This window comes from Synchiropus splendidus, chromosome 13 (assembly GCF_027744825.2).
Source record: "Synchiropus splendidus isolate RoL2022-P1 chromosome 13, RoL_Sspl_1.0, whole genome shotgun sequence".
Lineage (NCBI taxonomy): Eukaryota > Metazoa > Chordata > Actinopteri > Syngnathiformes > Callionymidae > Synchiropus > Synchiropus splendidus.
The window spans coordinates 8,429,759-8,439,659 of NC_071346.1; positions in this window are offsets into that span (position 1 = coordinate 8,429,759).

Genomic DNA, 9,901 nt, shown 5'->3' on the forward strand with positions numbered 1-9,901 from the left:
AGACGAGTCAAGTCTGCATGAATTAATCACAGCAATTTACAGGGCTCACACGCTGAATTAACGAAAGCAATTCTTTGCCTTTTTCTTCTACTTCTTTTATCATCTTAATTACCTTTTACATCACAGCTGTCTACAATACACACAGTAGCACTTGTGTTTCTCTCCTGTTGCCTTTTGTTCATCTCCATCACAGTCTCAGTCATTTACGAGCCTAAAATCATGATTTTTCTTTTTTTTTTGTTGGCTCGAGCCATTATTATAATCACAGTCTCTGAAAACTCCTTCCATAAACACCTCCTGCTACTGTCTCTCACGCGTCTTCTATTGTTCCATTTATGGCTGCAAGTTTCTCCATGTTGATACGACTTGAGACAAGGAGCTTTTCCTGATGAATGACAGCAAAACCACTTTCTCCAGTTACACTGCTCTTCCACGGACTGGATGAAGGTGGATCGAGAAGTCAGCCGGCTGTGTTCTGTCTGCGTCCAGGCAAAGGTTAATTCAAACACTGCTCTCACATTTAGCATTCCGCTTCAATCTCTGCTCAATAAATGATGTCCTCGCAGCCAAGATTTATCTCCTCTCCTCCAGAACTGTGCAGGAATTATAGCGGCACATTGCATTTCTGGCTGTTTGGACCATCTTATTTCAGAGTCTACTCACCATTTGTTCATTCAGTTTTCATATTGAAACAAAAAAACTTCAGACTTTTAAAACAATTATTTCTTTTCAAAACAGATTCCATAAAATGGTCATAGTTCGTTTTTTTGTGTGCTTTTATTTTGTTAATTCCTGTGTTCCAGAGTCTTGCTTCCTATTTTCATCCTATTGTCTCTTGCTTAATGGCAGCACAGCTGGATCTCATTCCACTGATCAGTCTGCAAGGATTTCTACTCCTGGGTTCCAGTCTCTGCTGCCAGATGGTCACTTCGGGTCTGATGGTAAATACTCTCCCTCTCGAGCCACCGATCACTGGTGATTCAGATTTATATATCTGTTCCCGCGTACGGTGTTTTATTGGTTCATCTCACTTGCCTTCGTTTAGTTTTATTGATCGCATGTGAGTGTTGTTTGCTGTACTCACCTTTTCTGTTTCTCGGCGTTAGTTATCCTCAAAAAATATACAGTATATGCATAAAATAAATGGCACACACATTTCTATGTACGCCGCTTGATATTTCGAGGAGGATCACGGTAAAATGTATGAATTTTAAAAATACCAGCAGCCTTGTGACACACAAGGATGTGCTTCAACCGCTATACTGCCGCTAGGTCACGTGACCAGCTGTTCAGGTGAGCCTTACAGCCTCACATATTTGTAGGATGTTGCTATTTTCCACAACACAATGCGGCTCTAAGCCTCTGACTGGTTGGCCAGCCCTGCCATAAAACAAAACCAAAAATAGTCATTTTTCAGTTGAATGAAAAAGAAAAAAATGACTGCAGATTCTAAAATGGATTCCAGTAATTTCTGAATTATATGCCGCTACATTTTTCTTGTGGTCTGAACCGAGTGGCTCAAACAATGACGCGGCTAATATATGGATTTTAACTGGCTAAAGAGCGACAGTGGGCCAGAACATTGACATCAAACCCATGAAATCACAGGCATTTTATTGATCTTGAAGCGCTCAAAATGCACTGTTTTCGCCCGCGTGTCTGCAGCTCCACCCACAGAGCCGATCTCCTGGAGGTCTGGAATCGAGAAGCTTCTGCTGAGACTGGCTGTGGTGTCGGCGCTTCGGATACATGGGGGGGAAACAACACATTTTGAGGGCGTTAATGTAAATAAAAGATGTGAGGAGTTCATGAATCAAGTTCAGAACATTGGATGTGCCAAACCTAATGCAAAAAGGGAGAGTGTCTGTAGACCACGGTGTAAAAGTCATTTATTGAAGAGTCTCCTTCAACAAGAAAACTTGTTGCCGCTCTGCCACCGGAGCCACAGCCACCACAGATGCCAGTGAAGTGCTTCACCCACTTGTAATCTAACTTGCAAACCTACAGGAGGAGTTTCCAGGAGAAACCTGAAAATTGATGCCAAAAAACTCCTGCATTCTGGGGCTTTTGTGGGCTGTATCACTTAGCCTCCTGCCTTTTTATTGTAATTTAGTCAAGTACTGCCTCCAGCACTTGGTAATATTGCATATATCATCGAGAGTGACTTTTAGTTTCCCAAAACGGGCCACATGAAAGTGCTTGGCGGGCTGGATTTGGCCCATAAGCCTTGGGTTTCACACAGATTTTTGTCTGTGAATGATTTGGTTGTTTCATTGCCCACCAAAAACCGCAAGTGAGGATAGGAACACAATCAACTGCTAAACCAGGAGCTTGCCTTCTGGCTCAGCTCCTTCCCCAGCAAGAGAGTTAAAAGCAAAGGTGACATTTTCAAGCAACCAAAAACATTCTGGCTGAGAAAGGCTGTTCATAAAAAAGGCTGAGAAATGGGACCAGGAACTTGTCCACTGAGACTAAAAGACTGTGTGAACAAATTCCACACCTCATGCTCTCGGAGCTTCTCCCACAAGACGCCCCAAGGAAAACTATTTTCATTTTTAAAATGATTCTCCAAAGAGGAATATTCCATTGAAATTGTGCTGCTCCCAAACATTCAGATGCTGGAGTCGAGATTTTCAGACAACTGTTCCCCAGGAAGACAGAACAGTCCCAGATGTTCTCTGACAGTAACAATAGCTCAGCACAATGTTCGTCCCCATTAATGACGTCAAATTTATTTTCTCTGAAAACACTGTGCATCGTCGCCATGGAAACACTGTAGACTCTGGCCCTTTCAATTTAGACCAACAGCCAAATCAGGTTTCATTTGTACTGTGAAGATTCCTGGGTTTGTTTTGAGGGTGAAGGACACAGAGAAGAAAATTCAGCCAGGCAGATCGATTTATCTTCCTCCTTCTGTGTTGTCAAAATGCCACTCGTAGTTGTGCTTTTAGAGTTTTCTCCTCCCCAGTAACAATTTGTGTCAGGAGTAGGATGGTGACTGGAGATGTGTACCGAGTGTGTTTTATGTGTATAAAGTACACAATAATGAGTGAAGCACTTTGTGTGGCACCTGAGGGAAATCTAAGTTTAATGAGTCACATTGAGGTCCAAGTTATGTTTTAGATAACATCTTGAGCGGTTTATCTACTGTCAGTTGTGTGGGAAAATTAAAGGCTATTCTTCAATACCTTCAGTATTACGACGCGAAAGTGAAGCGGTCAAGTTTATAGCCTGAAACTCTGCTCTCTGTTGTACGACATGTTCATCTCAACCTCCCACACAGGAATCGAACTCTCCGACACCGTGATTCGGTTTCACTCAACACAGATGAGCCATCTAATATGCTCAGCAGCAAAGGTAAATTTCCGTTTTATTAAAAAGAGCTCTCCTCTCTTCCAGCTTTCAGCAAGTATAACGGGATTTCTCCTTTTCAAGGGTTTTATATTCAGCTCATTATGATGGCAGGTAATGGATACATCAAGTAATGGGCTGAACATGAGAAAACTAATGCATTTTTAGTGAGTGGAGGTCAATATCTGCTTCTGCTAAACAATGTTACGAGAGGAGGATGGTCCGCTACTGTGATAGTAATGATTTCGCTCAGCGTATAAAGCATTCTATTTTTATTTTTCCATCTTATTCACACTTAAGTCTTTCGCCAAGACGTGGATGTCATGAAGCCATTTATTACAATTCAAATTCTGACTCTTTTCTGCAGCTTATCGCAAGCTGTTTTACCACACATTTTCATCACCACCATTCTTACTTGTCAGAATCTGTGGTTCTTACAGGAACATCTACCTCCTCATGACACCAAGAGTGATATAATCTACTGTAAATTTTCCAACAAGCAGTGTGCTCTAAACGCAGGACATATTGGCTTAATATCTAAAACGGAGCATTCCGGTGTGGTTTTAATGTTTTTTTTGTTGTTGTTGTCAAGCTGTCAATTCACCCAGCAGTTATTCCAGAGACATCTGCCTAACTATCCGAAATCCCTGCCAAGTTGTGTGGACCCTTGACGACAAATTTATTTTGGTTCAGCAACTCTGTTGTGAAAAGCTCCTCGTACGTTTGTTTTGCTTGATTAAATGTTCAATATGTGGCAGCAGCACAAAGATATGAAGCCTCAGTAGGACAATTAGAGACGGCAGCCGCTTCACGCGTCCCTCTGAGAGACGTTGAGAAGCAGAGTCGTCTAAACGTGGAGGACAACAATGACATTCAGATCAAGCAAATCATTGGCATCAAACAATGCTACTTTTATTCTAACAGCTTCAAGGCTTGTATATTGTTTTGTTGTTTATTGTCCTCTGGCGTGTTTCCATTTCGGTCTCCACAAATGTTATATTTAGGATATTTGTAACAGTGGAAACAGATTCACCTCCCTGAGCCTGCAGTCCAAGATGGCTTCAAGATGGTAAACAGGAAGTAGAAGTTTTAAATCAATTTAAAAAGTATTTAGCATCGCTAAGTACACTCACATGTTAACACAAAGGTAACATTCAAACTTGAGTCATTTGTCTGCTGTAAGTTGTGTGGGTCATTTTAAATCATTCTCCAATACCTTAGTGTAATATTTTGTATGAGTCAAGCTCTCTGCTAACATCGCACACAGTCAACGACTGTAGACTAGGCTACTTCCGAAGTAACTGGAAGGCAGCATAAGTAGCACAAACTAGCTGAGAGTTGAAATACAGTGAGGAGCAGAAACAGCGAGTTAACAGCGACGACAGCTCACTTTAAGACACAGTGAGCTAATGATGCTAACCAGCATGCCTAGCATCGCAAACTGCACTCACACTTGAACGCAAAGTCGGGTTCGAAAAGAATTTGAAAATGAAAGCAATGGAGGCAGAAGTAGCTGAATACATAAAAGTATATCAATCTAGAACCCGTTCTGGGTGATTCCAGCCACCAGGTCGGCACTTCTCAGCCGCCGTCAACAGCGCCACCGGGCTTCTGCCAACACACTGACGCACAACAACAGCTAGCCTACACGACCGTCCATCTGAGTGGGAGGAACCTCTTTGGATATGCGATGAAAAACTCAAGGACTGAGTGTGATGGAATGTGAGCCGGAGGGCAGATGTGCAGTTTATTACAGCTGTAATGTCATTGAACAAGGTGTGCCTTTCAGGCTGCCTGCTGCCCTCGCCAGGACTTCTATCCACGTGTGCGAGGACAGGAGGAGAAAAGAAACCCGACAAGAAGTGAGGAGAAGCTGACGACAGAGAAGCGAGAGGTGATGAGCCGCAGCACGGCGACGGATGACGACACTGAGTGCTGTGACGGCACCGGCACAGCAGCGCGTCACTGACTCTGTAGATCAGCAGCTGCACTGCAAATAGCTATACTGTAATAACTACTGCAATAAAAGTGCTAGAAAGATGGCAGGGCTGAAGGCACATACTTCAGTCCTGCGTGTCCATGAAGGCGCTCAAACTCAGCCTTACTACGAAAGTGAAATTGACTTCATTATGTGCAGTTAAAAAAATTAAAATAATAAATGAAAAGTATTTTTTAAGAATCCTTTCTTCTGGAAATGCGTGGTCAAGTAAACAAGCCTTTTCATTTTGACAGGAGAGTGATGTGTTTTGTTCCTGTTTCAATGGCTCAGATTCAGGGACATTTTGCAGTCACATCATTGTTGTGTTCTAGTTAGTTGGCGACGCCTCACTGCTGCAGAGATAAGAGACAGATGGTGGAGAAGTTTGCACCAAACACTCCCTAAGATATATCACCTTACCATGCCATATATTGACATTCATTTATTGTACTTGTGTTATCTTTACATACTGCTGGTTTACACCCATGAAACACTTCTGTTGGTCTGCAAACATCAGCACTCCTCAGATATGTCTGCACCAAGTGTTGAGAGGACAGAGTCCTGGAAGTTCTGCTCAGTACTTCATGGAATACACACACAAAAAAAAACCCTTCCCTTTGACACGGCGGATAATAACACACAGACAGAAACAAAACCAAAAAACAAGGAATATTCTAGAATTCCAGTGGACGTCTAGGTTGCCTGGCAACATATTGGTGAAAACCTGGAAGTTGCTGCTGCAAGCACAAAGGTAGTGAACCTTGAGGTGCTGCGAGATGGAATGTATTAGTGGTGGACATTTTGCCTTGGTGCTCTTCTTCACAGATGGCTGCCACTGCGTGACCATATGGAGGGGACCTGCCTAATAGGGTCATTTGGGCGGTTCAACAGCCTCTTACAAAATCCTCACTCAGACAAAAAGATTTTCAACAGACAGCAGAGTGTAGTCATGCTGATGCAGATTTTCTAATAATAAGAATAATAATAAATGTTGCAGTGATATGACTGCGGCTGTCAGTGAAAACAGCCATCAAAGCCAACGCTTGCTGCGAGTTCTCTACACTCCTACATGATTCACAAACATCTGGACAGGTGTGGCACTGTTTCATTTCCAACATAAGTAACATGTATGTGAAGTTCTTAACTCCTGGCCTCAGCAGCTTTATGACCCAGAAAGAGCAATCCATGCAGACAAAAGTAAACGATCAGCGATCAATGGCTATCGACATAGTCAACAAAACATTCTCTCCTCCTGTTTAGCGCTAGTCATAATTTAAGTTCATTTTATTTGATTCACAACCTTTTTAGCTAAGTTTGATGATAGCTAGCTTCCTTCCTCAAAGCACTCTGGTTTCCTCCCTGGACTAAAAGCAAACATAGGCATGGTTTGTATGGAGCCATGGAGAGGCTGGATTTGTTTGGCTTCTGTGAGCGTATTCAATAACCGACGTGTTGAAAGCTTGACTGCATGACTGGACACGTCTACCTCAGGTCCACCTTCAGGTCGAGCCCCGCTTGAAACGGAAAGGTCAAAGCCACAATTATCGTTTGATAGAAAATTGATTAAAAACAATTTATCTTAATTGCTGGTCTTCCCAGCATCCTAACGCTGACGCTTTAATGGGCGATATACCGATCAATAGCCCATTCACGGTAAGAAACAAAGGCTCCGTTCAAGCCAAACAGCACGACCCATCCACGTTTAATTAAAGTGTTAAACCCGATCATTTGGCTCCACTGAGACCTTCAGCGAGGATTCCATCGTGTCCCTGCTGGAGCCTGAGGGGAGCTTGTTAGACAGGAGGCTCCTCTAAATCACAAGGTATAAACTTTAACCGTAACACCCACCTCCTGCCTGTTGGGTGAGTGGGTGGACTCCAGGTTCCTCAGGTCGGCCCCGCGCGTTCTTCCTGAGGGGGGTTTGTACTGTATGTGTGGGCATCACGGACACTGACGTCTGTTATTACACTCAAGGAGAGCAAACCCACCACTCACCCAGGAGGCACTAGTCCGCGAGAGGAGTCACAGAATCCACTTATAAAAGAGAGACGTAGAGCGCCCAGTTACCTCTCCTCCATTATCGATGATGAATTATTTCATTTCCACTGATCTGATTTTCCTGCTGCTGAGCTCACCGCGGCTAGAGCGGCTGTCACAAACCTGTGGCTTATGTCTGTTTACAGGTGAACAACAATGTGCTTCCTGAATTCACTTTAGCTTCTGCGACTTCCTTTTCCTGTTCTTATTCCAATGAAAAGAGCATTTAGCAAAATTAGCAAGATGAGTCGGCAAATTTCTAAAATGTCAATTTTTAAAAGATTTTTTTTTTTTCTGTTTAAATGTGTTGCAGAGCAACTAACATCCCAAACTATTTTGATGTCTTGCTCAAGGACAACACACCTGCTGAAAAAGGGGAGTCAAACCTGCCAAATTCTTATGGCACCGCGGCCTCTAGATGTCACCCTCGCAAGGATTGTTATTTTCCCCATCGACCCACTTGTGAGCAATGCATTCCCGAGCGTCCCCTTCTGAGTCACACCCTCAAATCACATCTTCATGATATTGTTTTCGGTCTAGCTATGACTCACGTCACATGATGACGGAGTCAGTGGAACCCCCCCGGACTCATTCTGGAGGTGTTTCAATGTGATTTAACTCTTGATACACAACACAAAGAATTAATTAACTGATAATCTCTCCATGTGTTTTATTTGTTTTATGACCATAAACTCCGCTGATCATTATGAAATCTATTTTTGGATGGAATATTCTTGGCTGAAATGACGAACGCAGAAGGCCTTTAAATAAAGACAACAAAGAACTGATGCCTGTTTTGCGTTGCAGATGAGGTGTGAAAATGACGTCTTCACGTAACAGGTCCTTCAAGCAGGATTACTGGATGCTGCCGTCTCACCTTCCCAAAAATCACATAGTTGCAGAATTGTGAATGTTTCTGACGATTTTGTCACGGTGTTTCGTTCTCTGAGGAGTCACATTTTCATGTGCGTAATCCCAAAAACATCAAAGGGAACAGCGTCCATAGGGCGGACGTTGATATCAGGACCACAGGTTCCTGGGATGGAGGCGGCTTAATACTGTACTTTAGCAAGTAGCTCAGTCACACAGCGTAACTGAGTGGAAATCCTTATATGGATCGTGGCGTCTATCAAAAGGGCTCAGGGGTGTTTCGCTGAATCAACCGCGACATCTTTGCTGAAAAATAGCTGAGGCGCTCACTGTTAGCATTGATGCTAAGCTGCGCTCAAATGTTTCTATTCACAATGTGCTGCCTTCGATGCATGAATATTAGATGTGTCGGCATATTTTAAGGAGTGAAGGAGTTCAGGTGTGATGCCAGCAATTTCACACTTTGGTGAATTTCGTATTTTAATGAGCTCATGAAGAATCCGCCCTTTTTGTGTACTTGTTTTTTCTTTTCACCTGCAGTGACTGTGGAACTGTAACGCAGACGCACTCACTGACCTGATGCTGGTGCGTAAGTGACGAACACATACTGAAGAGCCTGGAGGGTTCCGTGCAGAAGAGCAAGTCATTGATGGCTCTAGTTCAGTCGCAGGTCACTGGACGACAAGCTCTGTGACTCGGTTCCTTCAGAAAGCCTCTGTTTCTTAACGTGACCTTTTTCTCCTACTCTGTTTCACCAGTTTACATGTTTTAGTCATTCATTTTCACATAAATTTCATGGTTCAGCATTTTATTGATTTTGTTTTCAAATATTCTTATATTTATACACAAATTTTGATGTAAACTACATGTAACATGTATTTCATGGTTTTGTTTTATGTTATTAACAAGTAATTATAATAGTCATAATAAATAATAGCCATTTTTAGAGTTTTTTTTGCCTGTAGAGTGTATTATTACTATTAGTATTACTATTACGATGTGTGTTACTTTCATTTGTTTTTCTGTAGTAATGCAGATTAAAACAAATTATTATATTATTTATATAGTATTTTATTTTCTATTTAACTAGTCATTTACTCAACTACTTTTGCACTCATTTAATTTTTTTTTTTTTTAAACCGTTGGTAATCTTTTCGCAAGTTTATTACTTAAAAACTATATCACATATTTATTTATTGATTTCATCCTTTGGAGTTTTTAGATACGTTTACTTTATAATGTGTTTGTTTTGCTATTGTTCAGAATTGTAAATAACAATTACACCCTTGCAATATTAAACACATACTTTTTCGATTTGCATTTATCTAAATGACGTTTTGTTTTATTGACAACAACTTGTGTAAAATGTAGTTCTTCCTCCAACAACGTTTTTTAAATCAACAGCTCCCAAACCAGTGTTCTGATGTACTATGAGTTTATTTGATCAATGATTTTGCAGGTTTTTGCACAATTTGAGCATTTTTATTTTAGCCATTAAATGACGCAAGCGATCTGTGCCACTGTAATTCTGCTGGAAGTCATTTTTTCATGGGAATGCAACTGTCGCACTGAAGAGAGACAGCTGGTGCTTCATAGCCTGCATTGTTTTTCTCAAATCATATATTAATAAAGCTTTATTGAACATCTGCAGCCATGTAATGGGAC